General features: G+C 38.4%; 1 protein-coding gene across 1 annotated transcript in view; it reads right to left on the bottom strand.

Annotated features, from left to right (window-relative positions):
• SLC24A2 (solute carrier family 24 (sodium/potassium/calcium exchanger), member 2) overlaps nt 1–26,641 on the bottom strand; it is a 276,790-nt gene that overhangs the window by 164,404 nt on the left and 85,745 nt on the right. The window lies entirely within an intron of this gene.

Below are 26,641 nucleotides of genomic sequence, written 5' to 3'. Positions count from 1 at the left end.
GCCTCCCAAAGTGCTGGGATTACAGGCTTGAGCCACCGCGCCCGGCCCAAAGAATTTTTTATATCCATCTTGATTTCATCGTTTGACCCAGTGATCACTCAGGAGCAAGTTATTTAATTTCCATGTATTTGCATGGTTTTGAGGGTTTCTTTGGAGTTGACTTCCAATTTTATTCCACTGTTGTCTGAGACAGTACTTGATATAACTTCAATTTTCTTAAATTTATTGAGACTTGTTTTATGGCCTACCATATGGTCTTTCTTGGAGAAAGTTCCATGTGCTGGTGAATAGAATGTATATTCTGCAATTGTTGGGTAGAATGCTCTGTAAATCTCTGTTAAGCGCATTTGTTCAAGAGTATAGTTTAAATCCATTGTTTCTTGTGTTTTTTGCCTTGATGACCTGTCTAGTACTGTCAGAGGAGTATTGAAGTCCTCCAATATAATTGTGTTGCCATGTATCTCATTTCTTAGGTCTAGTACTAATAGTTTTATAAATTTGGGAACTCCAGTGTTAGGTGCATATATATTTAGAATTGTGATATTTTCCTGTTGGACAAGTCCTTTTGTCATTATATAACGTCCCTCTTTGTTTTTTTAACTGCTACTGCTTTAAAGTTTGTTTTGTCTGATATAAGAATAGCTACTCCTGTTTGCTTTTGGTGTCCATTTGCATGGAATATCTTCCACCACTTTACCTTAAGTTTATGGTGAGTTTGTGTGTGTGTATGTGTGTTTGAGACACAGTCTTGCTCTGTTCTTCAGGCTGGAGTGCAGTGGCACGATGTCAGCTCACTGCAACCTCTGCCTCCCAGGTTCAAGTGATTCTCCTGCCTCACCCTCCAGAATAGCTGGGATTACAGGCGTGCACCACCATGCCCAGCTAATTTTTTGTGTTTTTAGTATAGATGGGGTTTCACTATGTTGGTCAGGCTGGTCTCGAACTTCTGACCTCAAGTGATCCACCTGCCTTGGCCTCCCAAAGTGCTGGGATTACAGATATGAGTCACTGCACCCGGATGTGAGTTCTTATGTGTCAGGTGATTCTCTTAAAAACAGTAGATATTTGGTTGGGGAATTCTTATCCATTCTGCTATTCTGTATCTTTTAAGTGGAGTATTTAGGCCATTTACACTCAATGCTAGTATTCAGATGTGAAGTACTATTCTATTCATCATGTTATTTGATGCCTGAATACCTTGTTGTTTATTTATTATATTTTTGTTTTAGAGGTTCTGTGAGATTTATGCTTTAAGGAGGTTCTATTTTGATGTATTTCAAGGACTTGTTTCTAGATTTAGAGCTCCTTTTAGCAGTTCTTACAGTGTTGGCTTGGTAGTGGTGAGTTCTCTCAGCATTTGTCTGAAAAAAGACTATCTTTCCTTCATTTATGAAGCTTAGTTTTTCCAGTTACAAAATTCTTAACTGATAATTGTTCTGTTTAAGAAGGCTGAAGATACGGCCCTGATCTCCTCTAGATTGTAGGGTTTCTGCTGTGAAATCTGCTGTTAATCTGATCAGTTTTCTTTTATAGGTTACCTGGTGCTTTCACCTCACAGCTCTTAAAGTCCTATGTCTTGACTTTTCCAAGCTTTTAGATTTCTCCCTCAGGAACACCAATTATTCCTAGGTTTGGTTAACATAATCCCAAACTTCTTGGAGGCTTTGTTCATTTTTTAAAAATTCTTTTTTCTTTGTCTTTGTTGAACTGGTTTAATTTGAAAACCTTGTCTTTGAGTTCTGAAGTTCTTTGTTCAACTCTATTGCTGAGACTTTCCAGTGCATTTTGGATTTCTCTAAGTGTGTCCTTCCTTTCCAGAAGTTATGATTTTTAATGCTATCTATTTCACTGAAGAATTTTCCCTTCCTATCTTGTGTCTTTTTCAAAATTTCATTGAGTTGGACTTTATCTTTCTCTGTTGCCTCCTTGATTAACTTAATGACAGACCTTCTGAATTCTTTTTCTGGCAATTCAGGGATTTCTCCTTGGTTTGCATCCATTGCTGGTGAGCTAGTGTGACCTTTTGGGAGTGTTAAAGAACCTTGTTTTGTCATATTACCAGAATTGTTTTTCTGGTTCCTTCTCATTTGAGTACACTATGTCAGAGGGAGGATCTGGGGCTCAAGGGCTGCTGTTCAGATTCTTTTGTCCCACAGGGTGCTCCTTTGATGTAGTGCTCTCTCTCCCTTCCCCTAGGGATGGGGCTTCCTGAGAGCTGAACTGCAGGGATTGTTATTTCTCTTCTGGATCTAGCCACCCAGTGGAGCTACCGGGCTCTAGGCTGGTACTAGGGGTGTCTGCACAGAGTACTGTGATGTGAACTGTCTTCAGGTCTCAGCTTTAGATACCAGCACCTGCTGCAGTGGAGGTGGCAGGGGAGTGAAATGGACTCTGTGAGGGTCCTTAGTTGTAGTTTTGTTTATTGCACTAGTTTTGTCTTGGTTGGCCTCCTGCCAGGAGGTGGCAATTTCAAGAAAGCATCAGCTGTGGTAGTATAGGGAGGATCAGGTGGTGGGCAGGGCCCTAGAGCTCCCAAGAGATTGTGTCCTTTGTCTTCGGCTGCCAGGGCAGGCAGAGAAAGACCATCAGGTGTGAGCATGGTTACCTGTGTCTGAGCTCAGACTCTCTTTGGGTGGGGCTTGCTGCGGCTGTTGCAGAGGATGAGGGTGTGGGTCTCAGGCCAATGGAGTTATTTTCCCAGAAGGATTATGGCTGCCTCTGCTGTGTCATGCAGGTCGCCAGGAACATGGGGGGAAGCCGGCAGTTACAGGCCTCATCCAGCTCCCACACAACCCCAAAGACCAGTCTCGCTCCTACTGTGCCCCTACAAAAGCACCAAGTTTATTTTCAACCAGCTGGTGAGCAGGGATGGAAACCTACCCCAGGCTGCCAGCCTCCTGGTTGAGAAAGCAAACAGGGTTTTCAAGTTTTGTGCCTCCTGGCCTGCTGCGGCTTCCTGCTGTGTCTGCACTCCCTATTCACCCCCTCCCCCCGACTTCTGTCCAGGAAACTTCATATTTGGTCAAAATTGCTACAAAGTTCAGCTGGAAGTTTCCTTCTTCCTGTGGTCTTTCCCCAGTTTCTCTGGCAGCCCTCCCCAAGAGTACTTTGTCTTACTCTGTGAGACAAAGTGAGAAATGGCTTCCCTGGGGACCAAGAGCCCATAGGGCTCTTCCCACTGCTTCTTCTACCCCTGTATTCTGCTCAGCTCCCTAAAATGGGAGCACTATTCACAATAGCAAAGACATGGAATAAACCTAAATGCCCATCTATGGTAGACTGCATCAAGAAAATGTGGTACATATACACAATGGAATACTCTGCAGTCATAAAAAAGAATGAGATTTTGTCCTTTGCAGGGACATGGATGGAGCTGGAGGCCATTAGCCTTAGCAAACTAGCACAGGGACAGAAAACCAAATACTGCATGTTCTCACTTATAAGTGGGAACTAAATGATGAGAACACATGGACACAGGGAGGGGAACAACACACAGTGGGGCCTATCAGAGGGTGGAGGGTGGAAGGAGGTAGAGTATTAGGAAAAATAACTAATAGGTACTAGGTTTAATACCTGTTATGAAATAATCTGTACAACAAACACCCATGCCACAAGGTTTCCTATGTAGCAAATGTGCATGTGTACCCCGAACTTAAAAGTTAAAAAAAGTTTTTCATTAGAAAATTCAAATTAAAATGAATAGAACCTTCAATTCTCATGAATTTTGGCAATTTAAAATCAAATAAACATTCTGCATCGTATTTTAAAAACTACACAAACACATTTATATATCTAAATATTGTATACAATATACGAAGTGGTATACATTGCATATAACACACATTCTATATTATGTGATATCTATTATATATTATATAACAATAAACATACATTTATTATATACTATATTAATATAAGCAAATATATATACAAACATATATAAGCAAACATAAGCATATAAAATATAAACACACACACAAGCATACAAAACAACGACCAATGACAGAGCCAGGTTCCAGGCATCGGATGCCATGGAAAGGACAGAGGGTTTCAACCAGACAATCCTGGTCTTAAAACTTACCTCTGTCGCAATAGCTTTGCAGATCTAGCTTAAGCGATGACTCAACCCCTTTGAGTCTCTTTCCTCATCCCAACACTTGGGCTAATAACTAACTCCCAGGACTGTTATGAAGATTAAATGAGAAGATGTGGGTGGTAAGCCTAGCCCAGAGCAGGTGCTCAATAACGGAAGCCCTCCATGACTGCTTTCCTTTGTTATTCTGACTCTAAATTCTGTGCTCTTTCCACCACACCAACCAAAACTCCAGTTTGTGCGGCACACAGAACCTTCTCCTACATCTTTATCTGGTAAGAAGCTTTGCACTTCATTCTGCAGCTGCCTAACCTGCAGGAAATTGCATCTCACCGGCATGCATCTGTAGACTTCAAGACTTCAGAACCTCTTTACCAACCTGGGCAAACCCATGAAGTGATTAAAACAACCAAATAAAGCACTAGCCTTTTGATTTCTCTTTAACTTAGTGGTCTAGTGCAACCCTTTATTTCTATTTTAAAAACATTGCAGGTTCTATTTCTTGTCTTCATTTCTTGAATTTTACTGTTCATCTAATCAGAAGCATTACCATAGCATGTTGAGAAAACATCTGAAGATCTCCCTATAATTAATAAATACAGAGCCTTTGCCTTTTCAACTAATAGAAATTAGTTGAATCTGTTAAATAGCTCATACATTTAAAATGCTGGCATTTTTAGTTATGTTAAGATTTCACTCAAAATTCCTATAAAAATGTCTGGAATGAAGAGACTGCCTATCTGAGAGACAATAATGGGTTTCTTCTAAATACCTTCTTATTGTTCACAGAATTGATAAAAATCAACTATTAAATGATGCTGCAAATTTATAATCCTTCCAACCAAACAGAGAAACACCCTACTATAACATGCTAAGTGGGGTAAGAAAATCAATTGTGTAAAATGTGGAGTTGTGAATAGGAGGTTAATGAAAAATAACATATTTCAGTCTGTCTGTGCTGTCACAAAGGACATGTAAGCGAAGAAAGTAAAACTTATACAACTAACTAAATGCTGAGCTGAAGGAGTTGCAAATGATCACCAGGTGTTCAGGTTCTAATCCTGCCCTGACACCCTCAAGATGAGAACATTGACTTTTCCATTGAGAACAGGGACCTGGCAGGGGATTGAGGCCGTCACCCACCCTGTTATCTGAGTTTGTGTTATTATAGGCCAGCTTGTTGCAGGTTTTTACAAGTTATAGTTTACAGAATACTTACCTATACGTATCAAAGGGAAATAGTGTCCTTAGGTTCATTACATTATCAATTTTGATTATCTCTAAGGATGCATTAAGGTTTATTTCTATTACTGCCTTGCTGTTCCGCACCTTAGTTGCCTACCTATAAAATAGGGATAAAACACACCTTCCTTATAGGTTGCTGGAGGCCTGAATGAGATATTTGCCATGTGCCTTACACAGTACTGGGGACACTGGACAATCATAATAAATCATGAAGGTTACGTTTCTGTGTCAACTTGATTGGGCTAAGGGATACCCAGATAGCTGGTAAAACATTTCTGGGTGTGTCTGTGAGGGGGTTTTTGGAAGGGATTAGCATTTGACTCAGTAGACTGGGTAAAGATCATCCCCACCAATGTTGGGGGGCATCATACAATCCATTGAGGGCCCAAATAGAACAAAAAGGTAGAGGAAGCGCAAATTTGCTCTCTCTGCTTAAACTGAGACATTCGTCTTCTCCTGTCGTTGGTCACTGATGCTCCTGGTTCTTGAGCCTTCAGATTTGGAATGAATCACACCACTGGCTTTCCTGGTTCTCCATCTTGCAGATGGCAAAACTGGGATCTGTCAGCTTCCACAATCACAATAGCTAATTCCCATAACAAATCTCCTCACATATACTCTGTGTGTGTGTGTGTGTGTGTGTGTGTGTCTGTGTGTGTGTCTGTGTTTATTCTATTGATTCTGTTTCTCTGGAGAACTCTAACACATAAATGGTTGCCATTCTTATTACCACAGAAAGGAACCTTAACTTGTCTTTGAAATGCATCTAACATAAAGTGATTAGCTATTATGGGCTCTTTCAACTAAACATGAATTTAGCAGCACACACTAAATATTTACTGTGTGCCAGACAATAGTATTCCAGGACTGGGGCCACAAAGAGTTCACAGTCTACAGGGAAAGACACATACAGAACTCTATTAACACTGAGAAGTACTGTAAGTAGCCAAGGTCCCCGTGTGTAGTGGAACCAATAGGAGAAGCATCCAATCCTAACAGAAGAGGTGTTCCTTCAGCTGAGTTCTAAAGGATGATAGCTATGGAGGAGAACTGAGCACTTTAGGTAGAAGGCACAGTCTATGCAAAGGCATGGATGCAGAAAGTATCAGGGCACACAGAGAGAAGAGTGTGGCTCAGATGACCACAGCCAGGCGAACCCACTGCCCAAAGGCCAAAGTCAGAGATGAAAATGAAGGAAGCAGACCACATGGAGGTTTGGGTCTGCCACAGCTCCTTCTCTACTGTTGACAAAGTTCAGCTGAAAATCTGAGTTTCTTTGTACAACTTTTGCTCATTAAAATGACTGTTAGCAATAATACTTTAATGCCACTTTCTTAAACATTATGAGAAATGCAGATAGTTCTACAAACATATATGTGTGTGTGTGTGTGTGTATATATATATTCATAGCTAAATTTATGAAAGTATATATTTCACTTTGGGGTACCTTACCTCTACAGTCTTTCCCATGACTCAAATTTACTTATTTTAAGGCAAAGATTCATGGCTTCAAAACATTTGAAAACTCAATTTCACAATGTTGAGAAGTTCACAAATACAACTAGTGACAAACAGCTATTTCTTTCTAATCGAGAAATGATCAGACATTTATGCCGACTTTTAACACTCCAAATATATATCAGTGTTGTGTGTATGTGTGTGTGTGCGTGTGTGTGTGTCACAAGGAATTCAGAATCTGACCATTTCTGGAGGCCCCTACTATTACCACCTGGTTCATCACCTTCTGCCTGATAAGTGCAATAGCCTCTGACTTATTGGTCCCCCTGTCCTCTCTGCCTTCATCCCAGCCTGTTCTCAACACAGCAGCCAGAGTGACCCTACATAAAATGTTGTCAGAATATATGTCTCCTCCACTGAAAGCCTTCCAAATGGCCCCCTATTTCAGAGCGGAAGTCAATGCGCTTATAGAGAGACTCCAGATCTACAACTACCTGCCCACAATCTTTCCTCTCTGACCTCAGCTGCCTTGCTTATGTCTCTCCAGCTGGAAAGAATGATATCCATTATCCTCTCTGGAATGCTTTTTACACTAGCTAGCTACATAGATCTCTGATATCTCCCTCCCTTCCTTCAAGTCTTTGCTCAAATATCACCTTTCTCAGGAAGGCCTTCTCTGGACCACCTTATTTAAAACTGCAACCTCTCTGCCCCACAGAACTCCCTATCTCTCTTCTCTCCTTCATGCTTTTCCATAGCCCTTCTCATCTTCTAACATCCTATGTCATTTATTTATTTTATTTTGTTTATGTTATGGCTCTCTTTTCCAGAATGTAATCTCCACGAGGGCAGGGATCATTGTCTCTTTTGTTCCCTGCTGTAATCCCTAGCTTAACCCAGTTGAGGTTTGGGGGCAGTGCAGAAAGCAAACCACCCACCCATGGTCCTGTGGAGGAACTGGGTCTCCCTGGGATTTCTGTGTCTCCATCTTCTTTGTCCCTGGTTCATACTGCTCAGCTAAAAAAGGTTTTGGAGGAAAAACATTCTTTATGCAACACAGTCATAAAAATAAAGTAGTGGGCAATAATAGAGCCCGCTAATAGAACATGAGCAGGCTTGGGTGTCATCTTTGTTCTTAGTTAACATGAGCATTTCAGACACATATTGAAGATCTATAGATTAATGAGTGGCGAAATCATTTGCTTTCATTCTCTAGAGACTTATTTAGTTAACCTTTATCTGAGAAGCAGTATATTATGTTTGCACAATATTTGAGAGAGGTGTAACAAGCACTAGTTTGCAGAAACAACTCCTTCATGTAACAGAAATAGGAACTGATTGATGGGTTCTGCCAGGGTGATTGATTATCCTTTCTTCTGTCCAAATTCACTAGCTTGATTTTACATTGACATTTCTTATGCAGTTCTCTCTGCCACAGGTTAATTGGAACTGAGACCTAGAGAGGAGCCTCTGAAACTCATTATCTTGCATCATGGATGTGCTTTATGTGAACATTTTTCCAGAGCTAAGATTCTAATTATAATGATGCTCACCTGCAGTGATGAACATCCAGAAATGTTCCCTGGGCCAGGAGTAAGAGTCTCAATGTCTAAGGCAGCACACGTAAAATGACATTGAATGTTCCTTTTGGTGCTGATAGTAGATGGTTGCATACAGAATTACAATAACTGAGAATAAAACCTGGGCCCCTCTGTAAGCCCAACAGGGAGAAACATTACCTTAAATTAAATTGCTAATGGATAGTAGCAGGAATAAAGATATCAGCAATAGCAACCCTCTCCTTTAGAGCTCTTTTCCCCTTCTATAAATTTTATCTAAAATAGTAAAGGGGAAAAACTTCAACACCAAACCACAGAAGTGGAACATCTCAATCTCTGTGGCCATGGTATGCAGAAAACCCTGAGGAAAGGCCTGTTTCCATGGCAAAGTATAACCATGACATTACATAGTGTGACACAACAACAATACAGGGAGCAGGAGAAACACAGCATAAGTAGAGGTGACCTCTAAATACACAAACGTACTGTAAGAAATATCCACAGGAAATATCATGGCATGTTTAATTTGGGATTAAACAGAGGTATTTAGTTGCTATTAAAATACATTAATCATGAAAACTAATTTGTCTTTATTCTAAGCAAGTGATGGAAGAGGTGGAAAGTGTTTGAAGGTAGGGCCAAAGGGAAGCCCCAGAAAAGTCATGACTTACATCCATTTTCCATTCTTTTTACTTTGTGTATTGATTAGCTGTACTGTCTTAGAGGGAGATGGATTAAAAAACACAACAAAACTGAAAGCGGCTGTTTCAAAAAAGGTTTAGAGCAAAAAATGCACATTATGAGTGCAGTAAAGCTAGGGACCCACTGTGAAAATTCAGCTTCACAAATTTCATTCCTAGCATAATGCTGATGCAAAATTTCAGTGGAGGGCATTTGCCAAAGGGAGAGGAGGGAAAAGTTTACTATGAAATCCTTTTAAAGGATAGTATGTTAACTATTGAATGCTTACTGTATGCTAGACACTGTAAGTGCAGTGAGGTAAAACTCTGAAAGCAAATCCCTCATAGGAAAGATGCAGTTTAGCAGGAGAGATGGATGAACCTGAACAATTACAAAACTGATAGCAGGAAATACAGGTCTTTGCTCCTAGAGTGCTACTGAAGCAAAGAGAAAGGAACTATTGCCTCAGCATAGGTTTCTGGGAGATTACACGGATGGTGAGTGGTATCTTGAAAGAAGCAGAGGAGCCCACTGTCTTTCTGGAAATGGAAGAGTCCAGAAAAGGTGAAGGGCATTTGGTCTGACCACACCTAGCCATTGTGATCAGGTAATCTTCATTTCACACTCAGTGTCCTGCCTTGAAATTGTGCTCTGAAATTTTTTTTTTTCCAGTTTCCAAGAAACGTAAATTTATCTTTTCATGAAATGTGTGTTTAACCAAACCTCACTAATGAAACAATATTTAGTTCATTTTCCCACTTATTTTAAATGAAGGCTTTCAACCAGAGCTTCTGAAGTAGCAAGGACTGCTATACTGGGTGATGAAAATCTAGCTAAGCATAAGCAGAACTGAAATTTTATATAGCTATAACAGCTTTCTTGTGCTGAGATGGGAGCATTTAAAAATAATTATTTTTTGGGGGTGGGGAGGAAACACTTAAAAAACCTATTGGTGATTTCTTGGTTACCAGTCCTGGGCCGAGGGGTTTCACACCTCTTTTTGTTTCTCTTACTTCCTGGCAGTTCCTCCCTGTGTCTGGCTTTTCACTATCTCCCGTCTTGGGGAGTAGCCCTTGGAATACTATGGTTACAAGCAAAATAAACTTCCTGCTTAATTTGGAAAAGGCAATTTATTGTAAAGAATGAGGAACTCACTGGATTGAAAGAAAATCAAGAATCGGGTTTAAAAACAGTAGACACAGGGTGCTCTAGGGGGCCAGGCAGCAGGAACTGATGAGCAATCTTTTCAGGATGCCCCTGCAGGGCCAATAAGCTCCAACAATTTTTTTCCTGTTTTTGTGACATTTCATTCAAATTTCTGAGGCCTGGGAAAGAGACAGACAGTCCTTCTTGGACCATGTGGTTTGTGCTAAAAGAGGCAAGAATCCCTTCCCCCAGTGGAAATCAGGCTGCTGCACTGAAGGACATCCTTTTTCCTCTTCAAGGAAGTTCTTCTTCTAGAACTAGGGTAACATCCTTAGAGCAAACTTCCATTCAGGACTCCTGATGATGCTGTTTTTGATCAACATGATCAAAACCAGTTTCCGTGATGGTCAAAGAGAGATGGAGTGCTTTTCCTGAAGCATTCAGGACATGTGGCTGGAGAGAGCAGTACTTTAAAGACCCACACTACAACTGAGCATAACAGCACCAAATAACTAAGGAAGGGGAAACCCCAGTCTATCTGACAGGCAAAGGTGACCCCTGAACATTTTAAGGGTTTCAGGGTAGTGAGTTTCATCTAGGCTTGTTGATATCTGGAATTTGGGTCTTTCACTATGAAAGACAAATGGTGAAGAAAGTAGGTATATAAGAAACCTGGAAAACTCCACCCAGAAGATGACAAGATGGCAGCATTGTAGAGGTGAGTTCAAATCTGGTTCTTGGTTGGGTTAGCAAATTCACTATGTTTTGAGGACAAGGATGCCTACTCTTACCACTCCTGTTCAACATGGTACTAATTTTCCTAGCCACAGCAAGCAGGCAAGAGAAAGAAAGAAAAGGCACCCAAATAGGAAGACGGGAACTCAAATTATCTTTATTTGCAGATGATATAATTCTACACCTGGAAAACAACAACCTCTCTCCAAAAGTTCCTATATCTGATAAATAACCCCAGCAAAGCTTCAGGATAAAAATTAATTACAAAAATCACTAGCATTTCTGTACAAGTACTGCATGCTAACTGACTGCACCACTGGAACATGCTAAAAATCACCAGCATTTCTAAACACCAACAATGTCTAAGCTGAGAGCTAAATCAGCAACACAATCACATTCATAATAGCCACAAAGAGAAGAAAATACCCAGGAACACAGCTAACCAGACAGGTGAAAGATCTCTACAGGGAGAATTACAAAACACTACTCAAAGAAATCAGATATGACACAAACAAATGGAAAAACATTCCATGCTCATTGATTGGAAGAATCAATATTGTTAAAATGGCCATACTGCCCAAAGCAATATACAGATTTAATGCTATTCCTATCAAATTTCCAATGACATTCTTCACAGAATTAGAAAAAGCTATCTTAAAAATTATATGGAATCAAAAAAGAGCTCAAATAGCCAAGGCAATCCTAAGCAAAAAGAACAAAGCTGGAGGCATTACATTATCTGACTTCGAATTATATTACAAGGCTACAGTAACCAAAACAGAATGGTACTGGTACAAAAACAGACACCTATGGAACACAATAGAGAACCCAGAAATAAAGCCACCCCCAAACCATCTGATATTCAACAAAGCCAACAAAAAAACAAGCAATGGGGGAAAAGACTCCCTATTCAAAAAATGGTGCTTGGATAACTGTCTAGCCATATGCAGAAGATTGAAGCTGGGTCCCTTCCTTACACTATACACAAAAATCAACTGAAGATGAATTAAAGACAAATGTAAAACCTAAAACTATAAAAACTCTGGAAGATAATCTAGGAAATACCGTCTAGACATTGGACTTGGCAAAGATTTCATGATGAAGACGCCAAAAGCAATTGCAACAAAAACAAAAATTGACAAATTGGACCTAATTAAACTAAAGAATTTCTGCACAGCAAAACACACTATCAACAGAGTAAACAGACAACTTACATAAAGGGAAAAAATATCCACAAACTAAGCATTCAACAAAGGTCTAATATCCAGACTCTATAAGGACCTTAAATTAACAAGCAAAAAACAACCCCATTAAAAAGTAGGCAAAGGACATGAACAGACACTTTTCAAAAGAAGACATACACATGGCCAAGAAGCATATGAAAAAATGCTCAACATCATTAATCATTAGAGAAATGCAAATCAAAACCACAGTGAGATACCATCTTAAGCCAGTCATAATGGCTATAATAAAAAGTAAAAAAATAACATGCTGGTAAGGTTGCAGAGAGAAAGGAATGCTTAGACACTGTTGGTGGAAATAAGGTTAATTAGTTCAGTCATTGTGGAAAGCAGAGAAGTAATTTTTGAAAGAACTTAAAACAGAAGTAACGTGACCGAGCAATTCCATTATTGGCTATATACCCAAAGTAACATAAATCATTCTACCATAAAGACACATGCACATTGATATGGTTTGCTTGTGTCCCCACCCAAATCTTATCTTGAGTTGTAGTTCCCATAATCCCCACGTCTTGTAGGAGGGAGCTCATGGGAGGTAATTTAATCATGGGGTGGTTACCTTCATGCTATTCTTATGATAGTGAGTTCTCACAAGATTTAATGGTTTTATAAGGGGCTTTCCCCCCTTTGCTCAGCACTTCTTCTTCCTGACGTCATGTGAAGAAGTACATGTTTGCTTCCCCTTCCACCATGATTATAAGTTTTCTGAGGCCTCCCAAGCCATGCTGAACTGTGAGTCAATTAAACCTCTTTTCTTTATATATTGCCCAGCCTTGGATATTTCTTTATTGGCAGCATAAGCACGAACTAATACACACGTGTATGTTCATTGCAACACTATTCACAATAGCAAAGACACAGAATAAACCTAAATGCCCTTCAACAACAGCTGGCTAAAGAAAATGTGATACATATAAACCATGGAATACTATGCAGCCAAAAAAAAAGAATGAGATCATGTCATTTGCAGCAACATAGATGGAGCTGGAGACTATTATCCTATGTGAACACAGGAATAGAAAACCAAATACCACATGTTCTCACGTATAAGTTGAAGCTAAACATTGAGTACACATGGACACAAAGAAGGGAACAATAGACACCAGGGCCTACTTAAGGGTGGAGAATGAGAGGAGGGTGAGGATCAGAAAACTATCTATTGGGTACTATGTTTATTACCTGAGTGACAACAAAATCTGTACACCAAACCCCTGTGACATGCAATTTATGTATCTAACAAATCTGCACATGTTCCCCTGAGCCTAAAATAGAATTTGAAAAACAAAACAGAACAAGTTCACTGTGTTTAGGGTATGTAATGTATAAAATGGCATGTTACTCACTCCCTGTGTATATAGTCCTCATGTTACTTAAAGTTTATGAGCCATTATGAAACTCTGTAGGAATTCATGTGATAGACTCAAAGGTGAAATCAATTACGGAGCAAAAAGACAAATAAATTCCTTTAGCCCATTTGGGTGGTCCCACATACCAGGCCATAGCTATGACAGAAAATGTTTCCTGACTTCCTCACACCGTTCACATTCTTCATTCTGAAACAACTGTACCAATGCGTTCCATGCCATGTTTCTCAACTTCTTTTTGAGCTTCCAAGTTTGGGATCATAGGACCACTTTCCTGTTGGGGTTTTACCTTTACCTTGGTACTTACTTGCTCTCTGGCTTTGACCTTTGCATTCCTCCTTGAGTCCAACTCAGATTCCTACCAGTTACTACTTTCAGCTGTCTTGATTAGCACCCCAAGTCATTAGGATTAGATTTGGACCCTATAATTTGAGTAACAAATGCTCCAGTCAGGTGCTGTGACCCCTCAGGATCCAGGCAATGACAAAGGTGCTTGTGTTACTTAAATGTTAATTCACGCAAGGCAGTTCAGTGGAGAGTCATCCCTCTGCCCCATGTGTGTCTTCTACTGTTTATGCATCAACACTCTGTACTTTCCAATAATTTATCTCTCTTCTTTTACCATTTCATTAAACTGCCAGGCAATATTTTTGTATGCTTTCAAAAGTTCTGTAAAGGCTGCTCTCAGTGATGGGTGAAATGATTTCTAAAAATAACCTGCAAATCAATTTGTTCAGCTTGTAGCTTGTAGAAATCTTGATGAAGTAAGGTGCTATTAAATGTGCAAAATAAAATATTTTAGTTTAGAATATGTTACTAATACCCTGTGAAAAGACCCTGGATTTAGAAACCAGGACTTGATAATCCTGGCTTTACGGATTAGTGATTTTGTGGCTTTAGGCACATCATATAACTTCTCCAGAGCCTCAGTTTCTTTGATTGCAAAATGAGAGAATAACATCTCCCTCATTGTGTTGTGGCAAAGTAAAATGAGAAAACATGAAAATGTTGCTGATAGAATGCTGGGTATCCTTTGGTAGACTTATTACACATTTGTTAATCTTCGTTTGAACACAAAACCTAAAAGTGACTCCAAGTAGTCACTGGGGTCTATGGAAAAGCTGTAGGAAAGTTTACTTTTTTAAAAGAGTTGCATGTAAGAAAAACAAATAAACAAAGAAAAAGAAAAAAGCTGCATTTCAGTTAAGTTGATTAGAAAGAACATTTCTTTAGAATGAGCTTTGTTTTTATCTTCATTTTAAGGACACAAAGCAGAATATGTTGCTGGTGAATAGCTTTCATTTAGGAAATGCCCTAGGAGTGCATTTGCAGAGATTTTTTTTGAGACGGAGTCTTGCTCTGTCGCCGGGGCTGGAGTGCAGTGGCTGGATCTCAGCTCACTGCAAGCTCCGCCTCCCGGGTTTGCCATTCTCCTGCCTCAGGCTCCCGAGTAGCTGGGACTACAGGTGCCCGCCACCTCGCCCGGCTAGTTTTTTGTATTTTTCAGTAGAGACGGGGTTTCACAGTGTTAGCCAGGATGGTCTCGATCTCCTGACCTCGTGATCCACCTGTCTCGGCCTCCCAAAGTGCTGATATTACAGGCTTGCAGAGATTTTTAAATATTATTTCTAAATAATTTTAAATTATTTCTAAATAATTTTTAAATATTATTTCTTATCTGGCCCCAACATACATGTCTTTCTCTAAGCCAGAGGAATGCCTGTTATTTTGCATGTCCCTGGATGTCATGCTCAGAGATACCAGAATTTAAATTCTTTTGGTCTGTTACTTGAATAAATACAGTCTCATAGCGTTAAGCTCAAATTGTTATTGAGTACATAATATATATTACCTCAGTCCAAATTTTACCCAAACATGAAACTTTAGATTATATGAAACAAATTAATATACATTTATAAAAACTCTAAATTTATAATGAAAGTTCCTTTACTGAGAGAAAAACTAGCATATTAAGCACTGCTTTAATCCCCAGCTATTTTCCTAGTTGTTTTACTTTTATTATTTCATCACATTTTCAATATGACAAATATCATCACTGCCATTTTACAGATGAGGTAACTGAGGCTGAGTGAAGTGAATTAAGTGGCCTAAGCTGTAAATGGTACAGCTTTCCTGGCTCATTAGCCAGTGCCCTTCTCCATGGAGAAGTGTAGTGGTTACACCAAGACTCCTGAAAGAGGAAAAAATCAGCAAACAAATCAGCCACTTATTCTACAATTCTGCTGTTTTGAGCTTTTCTCAAAAGGCCATATTCTTAGTTAACTCAGTTTAGTCTCAGTAAGATTGATACAGCTCCTATGATTTGATATTCTGACTAGTAAGGGGAGCAGCTGAAAGCATTTTAGATATTAAGGAATTATTGGGCACTTCTTTCAACATCTCTGACTAATGCTCAGAATATTCATTTTCCTACAGAGTAGGGGAGTGTGATAGATGACATCATGTTTATTACAGTTTGCAGGGAATAAATGCCACAGTCCTATTGACATGATGGGGAAAGGGCTTGTCAGTGTGGCACACCTAATATAATCTTCATCATAAACAATGGCTTCCACTTCTGGCCACATCCAATGTGTAAGGCCCTCACCTGGGTCTGATATTTTCTACTGCCCAGCATCTACCCCTCCTCTTTTTAAAACAGCATCTCAAGTGTCTTAGAGGCTTTCTTTGTTTGGGTTAATTTTATGTGATGCATAAAATTGACTGGGCCAAGTGATACCCAGATAGCTGGTTAAACATTACTTCTGTGTGCGTCTGTGAGGGTGTTTCTGCAAGAGATTAGCATATGAATTGGCAGGCTGAGTAAAGCAGATAGCCCTCTCCAATGTGGGTATGCATCATCCAACCCACTGAGCGCCTGAACAGAATAAAAAGGCAGAGGAGAGAGCTGGGACCTTGATCTTCTACTGCCCTCAATGCTCCAATTCTTAGGCCTTTGGAATTTCCAGACAGACACCAACTTTTCTGGGTCTACAGCTTGCAGATACCAGATCATGGGATTTCTCAGACTCCATAATTGTGTGAGCAATAACCTAATATCTTATAGTAAATCTCTCTCTCTAGCTTTATACATGTAGCTTTATACAGATACACAGACACACGCACGCACACATGCACACATGCATGTGCACACACACATTCTCCTATTGGTTCTATTTCTCTGGAGAGCTCTGACTAACACACCCTTTCTCCTACTGTGGGTCCATTTGATTTAGTAGGGAATGGATCCCACTCTCAGCTTCATGAGGATGCATGACTCAGGCCCATTCAGTAAGTATGCCCCACCTCCAGGCTGTAGGGCTTGCAGGGACTGGTAAGAAGCTGGGCACTTGACTCAAACTGGTGAAATGCTGAGCTTGTTGGAGGAAACACTGGAAATAGGAGTTGTCTTTCCTCTGGGGATGGTAAGCTGATGAGATGTAAGCTAAGAGCTACTGGTGGCTTTCTTGTTTACTGTACAAGGAACCTGCCTGAGAATACAACTAACTGACAGAAAAGCAAAGTTGAATGCAAGAGATACACAGAAAGAGGTAAAGGCTAAATGGTACTGCTTGAGGCCTCCTTAGATCTAGCCATTCTGAAGCTATAGGACAATTCAGTTTCATAAACTACTGTGGCTTTTCTCTTTTTTCTTTTTGCATAAACAAACACAAGTGATTCTGTAGGCTTTTATATATTCAGTCTAGTTCCAAATCCTTTTCCTCTATAATTCACTAGATTACACCTGATGCTGAATAATGAATGTGCACAGTACACAGTGGATTTCGATAGAATGGAAAAATGGATCAGATGGAGTAGTACAGCCACCACTAAAGGAGGTGTATTTTGTGTGTGTGTGTGTGTGTGTGTGTGTGTGTGTGTGAGAGAGAGAGAGAGAGAGAGAGAGAGAATGTGTATTGGCAAAAGAAAAAGACAGTATCACATTCAAACAACAGGTTCATATGACAATTATTATTTAAATAATGAAAATCTTTGAAGCTCTCCAAGATAATTTCAGACCCCAGAAGTCCAGCACAAGATGTTCCATTCAATTTTAGTCCACTGGCAACACTGAAACATCCTCCTCTGAATGTGTAAACAAGAAAGGATGAAAGGAGCCCTCACAAATGTAGGATACACCTACATGTAAGGGAAACTTTGGAAGGGTCTTTATCTACCTCAACCAAAAAAGGAAGTTCAACAGACAGAGGCCTCCAAGGATTGAACAATGCTCAGTGTAGCCACATGCCAGCCCCCTGAGACTCACACTAGTGGGGCTCCCACAGGACAGGGCCAGGCTATGAAATCTCCCATGGGCAGCAAAGAGATGTGAAGAGAAGAGGTTATCAGAAAACGAAGAAAAGGACCACAGGGAATCAGTCTTTGGAAAAGCAGGGCTCAAGGTGACTGAAGACCACAGTGAGGACTGTGTTCATTTGCCCTCGGTCATCCATGCACTACTGCCACAGTTTTACCATAGCTGGGTTCTATCTCTGCTATTATGAACCTAGTAGTTTAAGTGGACTCACTTTTCTTTCACTTCCTTGTTGCTTCTAAGCATAACTTTTGAGAAATGGGTTTATTTCTCTGGTTAAAAGTATATAACCAGTTCTATACTTTTCTAGTATATGTTAAAATAAGCATATAATCATTAAAAATCTTTGTTGTACCACCTAAAATCTTTTCAAAAGCCACAGTACTGGATGCCACTCATTGGGCAACACTAGTATATAGGACAAGGACTGGAGTTCAAGTCAAGAACAAGGGTGAGGATAAAAGTTGCTTCCCTTGAGATGCTGATATTGTCCAGGGATATCAGTTTCATCACTGCTTTCCTGAAAGCTCTACCCCTCCCCTCTGCTCAGGGCACTCCAATGTCTTTATACTACAAGGGAAGATTATTTGCAAGCAAACACTGGAATTATAAAAATGAGTAAAACGGTCAAATGTGGAGCTTTTAACAAGAGGTAAGTACATTATTGTTACCTCTTGTCTTCAGAAAAGGCTAAAGAATGACCAAGGAGTTCACTGCATTAACCTATCTGTAAAAGCAGTAGATACCAAATGCCATACTTATGTCATAGATGAATGGCAATTATGTATGCATAACTGAAAGTATAATTTAAAAAATTCTCTCAAGGCTTATCAGAAAACCACATTAAGCAGAACAAATCATTTGTCTTTAAAAGCCATGAACTATCTTGTCAAGTCACAAAACAGTTGCCACTTGAACTCTGGGAACAGACTTTCAAAGACAGATTTCTACAAGTTTTCTTCCATTAGAATTTTACAGACACTAATAATGACCTCACTGGATTTTCTTTTGATTCATGCTAGAAAAAAATAGACTGTAATTTAGACATTGTTTGAAGATGGACTGTAATACTATAAGACAAAACTGAAGCCACCTTATTAAAGTTTTTTCATTCTTTAAATTTCATGTTTAGCTTCACTGTGGATAAAATATGACAGCAGTAAAACATAAAACATGGCTTTCTCTTTGAGCTGCAAGGAAAAGATGCTTTATCTATTTTGTGACTTCGGGTGGAGTAATGGTTTCTCATCCTTTTCATAATCACTCTTTATCCACTCAGCCTGCTTTATTTTTCTTCCTAGCACTTGTCACTATGCATCACTATCTTATTTGCTGTATTTATTGTCTCTTTCCTCCACTAAATGTAAGCTCTATGAGGGCAGGGACTTTATATTAGTTATGTAGTCTCCCAGCACCTAGCAAAATGCCCAGTACATAGAAGGTGCTCGATAAAAATTTGTTAGATGAATGAATGTTGATTAATGACCAAACCTTTACAATTAGCAAACTGTCTCATTTTTCAAGCTTTACCCATCAGCTTTATATCCCCAAAATACATACTTCTTAGCCATTTGACATTTGGCAAGTCACTTAACCACATAACTTCTAACAGGTTGTGTTTCTGTCTATAAAATGGCGACATCATTGACTGATGGGACATTTGTGAGCATAAAATGAGGTAACATCCATGAAAGTGTTGGTTTGTCTATACTTATGTATTTATTTACTTATTTATTTTTAGTAGTATTATACTTTAAGTTCTAGGGTACCTGTGCACAATGTGCAGGTTTGTTACATATGTATACATGTGCCATGTTGGTGTGCATATACCCAAAGGATTATAAATCATGCTGCTATAGAGACACATGCACATGTATGTTTATTGTGGCACTATTCACAATAGCAAAGACTTGGAACCAACCCAAATGTCCATCAATGGTTTGTCTATCTTTGTAATCAGGTCTGCAGTCATTCATCTGTCTATGTATGAATGCAGCCTGTTGGCAAAGGATCTGGTCCATGGTAGGTGCACCATGACTGTTTACTAGTTTATCAATTTTTAATTTTAATTTTGCTACAGGAAGTCATGATTTCTTTTTCAGTTGTTGATGGCCCTGCCTAAAACCAGGACAAGAAATCACTAGATGAAAGCATTGCCTTTATATACCTAAACTCTTACTCTTTATATATCTTCAATATAAAGAGATTTAAAAATGGTGTTTTCTCCAGTCAAGTACATTTAGAGGACAAAAATAAGAAAAGGACATCGACAAGACTGATAAGCACTAAAGTCATCTTCCCTGTCCCGCCTAAAAGGTCAGTTTCATTTTTAAGATGCTTCTCATGTACAGAAGACAGTGTTGGGAAAAGATGAGTTTGATTTTTATAAAGGTGATTTCCGAGGCACTCTTTAAAAAACAAACAAACAAACAAACTTCTTCCCTTTCTTCCTTCCTTTCTTTTTCTTTCTTTTTACTTGCCTTTATTCATTAACTAGAATTAAATTAAGTTTTTGGTTATTTCCCACAAGCAAGATAAATATCTAAAAAACAGATAGGTCGGGGGAGGAAAAATGGTCAATAGAAACTTTCTTAGAAGATGAGAAGGTATGTTAAATCCTCTTCAAATTATAATTTTCAAATTCTCACCACTAAGACAAAATTAATCAGCTCAACTAAAACAGAGTTGCCAATTAAAACATGGTTAACTAGGATTCTCTTTAAAAAAATCCCAAATCTTACACTGTTCATTCTAAATAAACATGCTTTTAATAGATTAGGAAAACAATTACCTATTTGCACAGGAAAATAATAAATGATGAAATCTCAACAGATATGGTAAAGGTATACAGAATATTATCTTAGCAATTGGCTCAATCACTTCCCACTCAGTGTAAATGCTTCAATAAGAGGTATTTTATACAAGGAAAGTTCTAAATCAAGGTTTTTACAGATTACATTTATGTAAGTATTTGTTCTCTCACTAGTGGAAGATTTCCTCTCTAATATCTTTTCTAAACAATTTGTTAACCAGAGGAGAGGAAAACAAAATACTTTTTTCTAACATTCTATCGAGGACTTATAATTTATTTTACGTTTATTCTCTGATAAAGAAAAGGCTACAGGGAAACTAGCAGGTGAAAGACTTTCTAAATGTAAATGCTGCCCAAAGGAAAAAAGAACTGTGATTAGATTATTACGCATAGTATGCATCAAGGGTTAAAATTCGTATACTGAGAAATGCATGTCAAATTGCACAGATTTTAAAATTCACTTTTAGGAATTTATCATAAAGAGTTCAGATATGCACAAAGATAAACTTCAAAGGATAATCATGGCAATATTAGTTACAGAGGTAAAAAAAAAAAAAACAAATCCTTGTTTCCCACAGCATTCAGGCAAGTGAGACTACCCTATGGAGACAGGAGGCTGAACATCTGCGGAATTTAAACTAGGAAGCTTGGACTCAGAGATACCAAACACAGCCAAGGGCAAGCATGGCATACAGAGTGAAAATGGAGGAACTGAGAAAATGGCTGTACCAGGCCCCTCATCAAGTTGATTTCCCTGTTTTTTTCTTTTTCCTCTGGCAAAGATGGGAGCTGAGGAAGCCTGTCTGGAGGAAGCAAATGACCCCAGAGAAAAGGCCGTTGGAGATTTAAATTTGGGGTAAATAAAAAGGTTGGCCAGCCATATATTTATCCTAGAGCAGCAGTACTAACTGGAATGGGGTGGGGGTGGGCTTCCCCAAGGGATAGAGACATTTTTGATTTCCATAACTAGAGGGACATGATGCTACCGGCATCTAGTGGGTAGAGGCTAGGGAAGCTGTTAAACATCCTATAATGCATAGAATAACAAAACAGCCCTCACAACAATTAATTATCCAGGCCCAAATGTCAGTAGTGCCACTGTTAAGAAACCCTGTAGTAGAGTGAAGCCCACAGTTCGCACCTGTCCCATGTCCCCATCACTCACACAGGACTTCCGAAGGCTCTTTTGGGCTTTACTCTCAAATATGATTGGCTTGCCTTTACCAGACACTTGAGGAAAGGCCTCACAATGAAAGTCAGAGACAAAAGCACACAAACACCAACCAAACAATTGAATAAGAAAAAATGCATTGGAGAAAACAGAAACCATTAAAAAAAAAAAAAAACTTAAAAAGAAAAACTGTAATTGATACAACCCAATCTGAAATACAATTTGGCAATATCTAGCAAACTTGAAGTTAAACCCACCTGAAACCCAGCAATTCTGCTTGTAGGGATTTATCTTAGAGGAATTCTTGCACATGTCACTAGGAGACACGCACAGATTATTCATAGCAGCATTGCTTGTTAGTAGCGGAAAAACAAAACAAAACAAAACAAAAACCTAGAAAAAATCTAACCCTTCACCAAAAGAGAATGGATAGATTAATTATAGACTACTCATATAACTGAATGCCAAAATCACTTAAAATGAATGACTTAGAGCTAAGTATTTCAATACAGATATACTTCATAAATATAATGTTGACTTAAGGAAAGCAAATTACAGGAGACCACATGCATTAAAACACTATACAAAGTTAATAAGCTTTGAATAAATACATGCAAAAACTTTACCATATCTCCTTTAAGGCAGGGGTCCCCAACCCCTGGACTGTGGACCAGTACCAGTCTGCGGCCTGTTAGGAACCAGGCTGCACAGCAGGAGGTGGGCAACAGGTGAGTGAACATTACTGCTTGAGCTTTGCCTCCTGTCAAATCAGTGGTGGCATTAGATTCTCATAGGAGCAGGAACCCTATTGTGAACTGTGCATGTGAGGGATCTAGGTTGTGTATTCCTTATGAGAATCTAATGCCTGATGATCTGAGGTGGAACAGTTTCATCGCAAAACCATCCTCCCCACACCCCTGAGCCCCAACCTCTGTCTGTGGAAAAATTGTCTTCCACGAAACCGGTCCCTGTGTCCAAAAAGGTTTGGGACTGTTGCTTTAAGGATTCATACTTGTCTACCAAATCTATAAGGCAGTACATTTTAGTTATCCTCCAGACTCAAGATGGAGGTCACCTCTGGGAGGCTGGCAGGAAGAAAAGTAACTGGAATGTGTATTCAGATAACTTCGAGTATGTGATGTTTTATTTCTTAAGCTGCATTTTGGGTGTACTGGTGTTTGCTATATTATTCTTCTATATCTTTTGTATGTTTTAAATTGCATTAAATAAAATCTATTTTTAATACCATCAGAAAGATAAAAGAAAATATTGCATCCAGTAAAAAGTAATGTCTCATTCATGATGTAGGAATTTAATTCCACAAACATGGTAGTTCTAAGAAAATCTAATGTAGTAAAGCTATTATATTCTTTAAAATATAAAATTAAAATATATAGGCTTTCTTTAAAAAGTTTGTAATTTAATTTCAAATATATAATTTAAATTTAATCTTAATGGCATCATTTTATAATTTTTTCTTTTCTAATAACCAGGTATATAAGGTAACTTTGTCATGTACATGGTTTGAAAATTTTATAATAGATCTCAATATGTTATATGCTATGTCGAGCTATTTTCTTTTAAGTGTTCTTAATACTAAGCACTGGGGTAAATTAACTGCTAAAAAGTGTAACATTATATTTGAAATATTTAGCAGTTATGATCCACAGTAACAATTCTAGGAAATTAAAAAAACAACATGTTAGCCAATGTTTTAATCAATGTATTAAGAACCTATACAAGTGATTGCATCAATGGCTTTTGAAATTGAAATAACAACTTCTGAAATTATTTTAAAAATATCCTTTTCTAAGAACATATGGACACATGATGGGGAACAACACACACTGGGGCCTGCTGGGGGTGCAGTGGGACGGACAGCGTCAGGAAGAATAGCTAATGTATGCTGGGCTTAAATTCCAGGTGATGGGTTGATCTGTGCAGCAAATCACCATGGCGCATGTTTACCTATGTAACAAACCGGCACATTCTGCATATGTACCCCAGAATTTAAAATAAAAATTGAATACAAAAAAATATTTTCCTTGGCACTAATTTGTTCTAACCAGAGAACTAATTTAGGAATTGAGAAAAGCATAAAAAGTATCTGTCCTTTTTAATTGCATAAATAAGTGATACAAAAACAGTTCTGAGTGAGTTCTGTAAGTAAATATTATAATTTCCTTACACTGGCTTCACTAAATTATCATTTTAGATAATTTTGTATCTAAAATGTCAGTTTAGAAATATTGTATTATTATACCAAGTAGTGAAACATTTAAAAATATACATTTAGCAGGTTAAAATAATCATGTTCATCTTTTAAAGAAAAAGATCCTCAAAGAAGACACAATTCATACTTTACATTTTTCATTGACATCATTAAGTACTCATTTAAATTAGTTTTGGAAACTGAAATAACTTTACATTTTTTGATATGGTGGCAAAGTTCACCTGAAAAAACAATTTCAAATCTAATAATTCCTTCATGCATGGTGTGTTCCCTCTAAAAGTGAAAACTCTATACTTCTAATATATATAAATATATATTAAGATCATGGCCAATAACAAAACAAAGCAAAGCAAAAATGAACAAAAATGTTTTGATATGGAAACATTTTTATGAAATTAAATTTCCCTGGCTAGTTATTGAAATTTATCTTATTTAAATGATTTAAGTTTATTCTAGCAAGTGCTTCTAAGGTGGAGATGCTAATGCAGGTTGAGCATCCCTAATCCGAAAATTCAAAATCTGAAGTGCTCCAAAATCCAAAACTTTTTCAGCATAGACATGATGCCATATGTGAAAAATTCCATACCTGACCTCATGTAACAGTTCTCAAATTGCAGCCAAAACTTTGTTTCATGCAAAAAATTAACAAAAATATTGTATAAAATCACCTTCAGGCTACGTGTATATGAAACATAAATAAACTTGATGTTGAGACTTGGGGTCTAATCCAAGACACATCGTTATATATATATGCAAATATTTCATATTCCAAACCAAAAAAATATGAAATCCAAAACACTTCTGGTTCTAAGCATTTTGGATAAGGGATAGTCAATCTGTATAGCTGTGTCTACCAAAATAAAATGGTAACCAGGAAGACCTCTAAAATTAGATTTGTAAAATCTCCTTCAGCTCTAATATTTCATTTACTCATCCCTTCACCTTTAATGACTTCAGTCCTTCATTTGTTCACTCCTTTTAGACACTTCCTATGTGCCATGCAGTGTGCACTCTGAGGATATAAAGAGAAACAAAAGAAATTTGCTTTGGCTATAGTACATCAGTATGAAAGGTGTGAAGGGATCACAAACCCAAATCTCAAATACATATTGAATTCACTCTCTGTGTTGCAGAAGGAAAGGAATCCTGCCTAGGTGACATGGACCCACCCATAGAGACCTTTTGTATGGGAATTTTACCACTGCTGTAGCACTTTGCTCACAAAGTATGGCATATCACACTTCCATTCATTTACAGTGGAAGACATGGAGGCACAGAAAGGTGAGAGAACTTGTCAAAAGTCACAGAGCAAGTTAGAAGGCCAAAATCAGAATATATGGTCTATTGTAATATTTTCAACAAATGTATTGAGAACTTGACAGGTGTCTGGCTTAGAACCAGGAATGGGGACTACAAAGATGAATAAGATGGAGTTCCTGCCTAGAGGTGCTTATGCTCTGGTGCTGGCAGTTCCCAGACTTGGGGGTTCTGGGAATTGCTGTAACAGCTGATTGGCACCTACTGCTGGGTCTCTGAGTACTGTGTTAGCACATAAACAGACGTGGAACTGCATGGAGACCAGAACGCCTGGCAAAGTAAACATGGGGAAACAAATTCAGTGTGGCTGTAATCTGTAAAATGCAAATTCAAAAAAGAATTTGTTTCTACCTATCCATCTTGCAAAAGTCTTAAAAACACTCAAAGTGGAGAAATTGACCCTCTCATCCACTGTGGTTGGAAATAAAAATTTTGTGTTTAGATACCGAAGTTGCAGCATTTTGTACAAGCTTATAACCAGGAACAACAATATGTTCAACAGTAAGTGAATAATGTTTCACTAAATTAAGGTTATATTCATGCAATATTATGATGCATGAGGCAGTTTCTTAAGATTACTTAACGACCTGGGAAAATATTCATCATCCAATGTTAATTAGAAAACTAGGATATTAAGCTATACATGGCATGCTTTTTCTAAAAATACTTTTCTAAAAATACAGTATGCATGTATATCTGTATCACAAGCACTGGAAAGAAATGTATCAAATTATATACCATGGAATACTATGCAGCCATAAAAAGGGATGAGTTCGTGTCCTTTGTAGGGACATGGATGAAGCTGGAAACCATCATTCTCAGCAAACTATCGCAAGAACAGAAAACCAAACACCGCATGTTCTCAATGAGATCACTTGGACTCTGGAAGGGGAACATCACATACCGGGGCCTATTATGGGGAGGCGGGACGAGGGAGGGATGGCACTGGGAGTTATACTTGATGTAAATGACAAGTTGATGGGTGCTGACGAGTTGATGGGTGCAGCACACCAACATGGCACAAGTATACATATGTAACAAACCTGCACGTTGTGCACATGTACCCTAGAACTTAAAGTATTAATAAAAAAAAATGTGGCCCAAAAAAAAAAAAAGAAAAAAAGAAATGTATCAAATTAATACTTGTGATTATTTCTGGGTGGCGGTATTACAGATGATTTTTATTTTTCTCCTTTGTATATTTTCCAAATTTTCTGCAAGGAGATTCCATTAATTTAGTAATTTAGAAAAAATAAAAGGAAGTCTTAATT

Source organism: Colobus angolensis, unplaced genomic scaffold (assembly GCF_000951035.1).
Source record: "Colobus angolensis palliatus isolate OR3802 unplaced genomic scaffold, Cang.pa_1.0 Scaffold86, whole genome shotgun sequence".
NCBI classification, from domain to species: domain Eukaryota; kingdom Metazoa; phylum Chordata; class Mammalia; order Primates; family Cercopithecidae; genus Colobus; species Colobus angolensis.
This window is presented reverse-complemented; position numbering and strand designations above follow the sequence as displayed.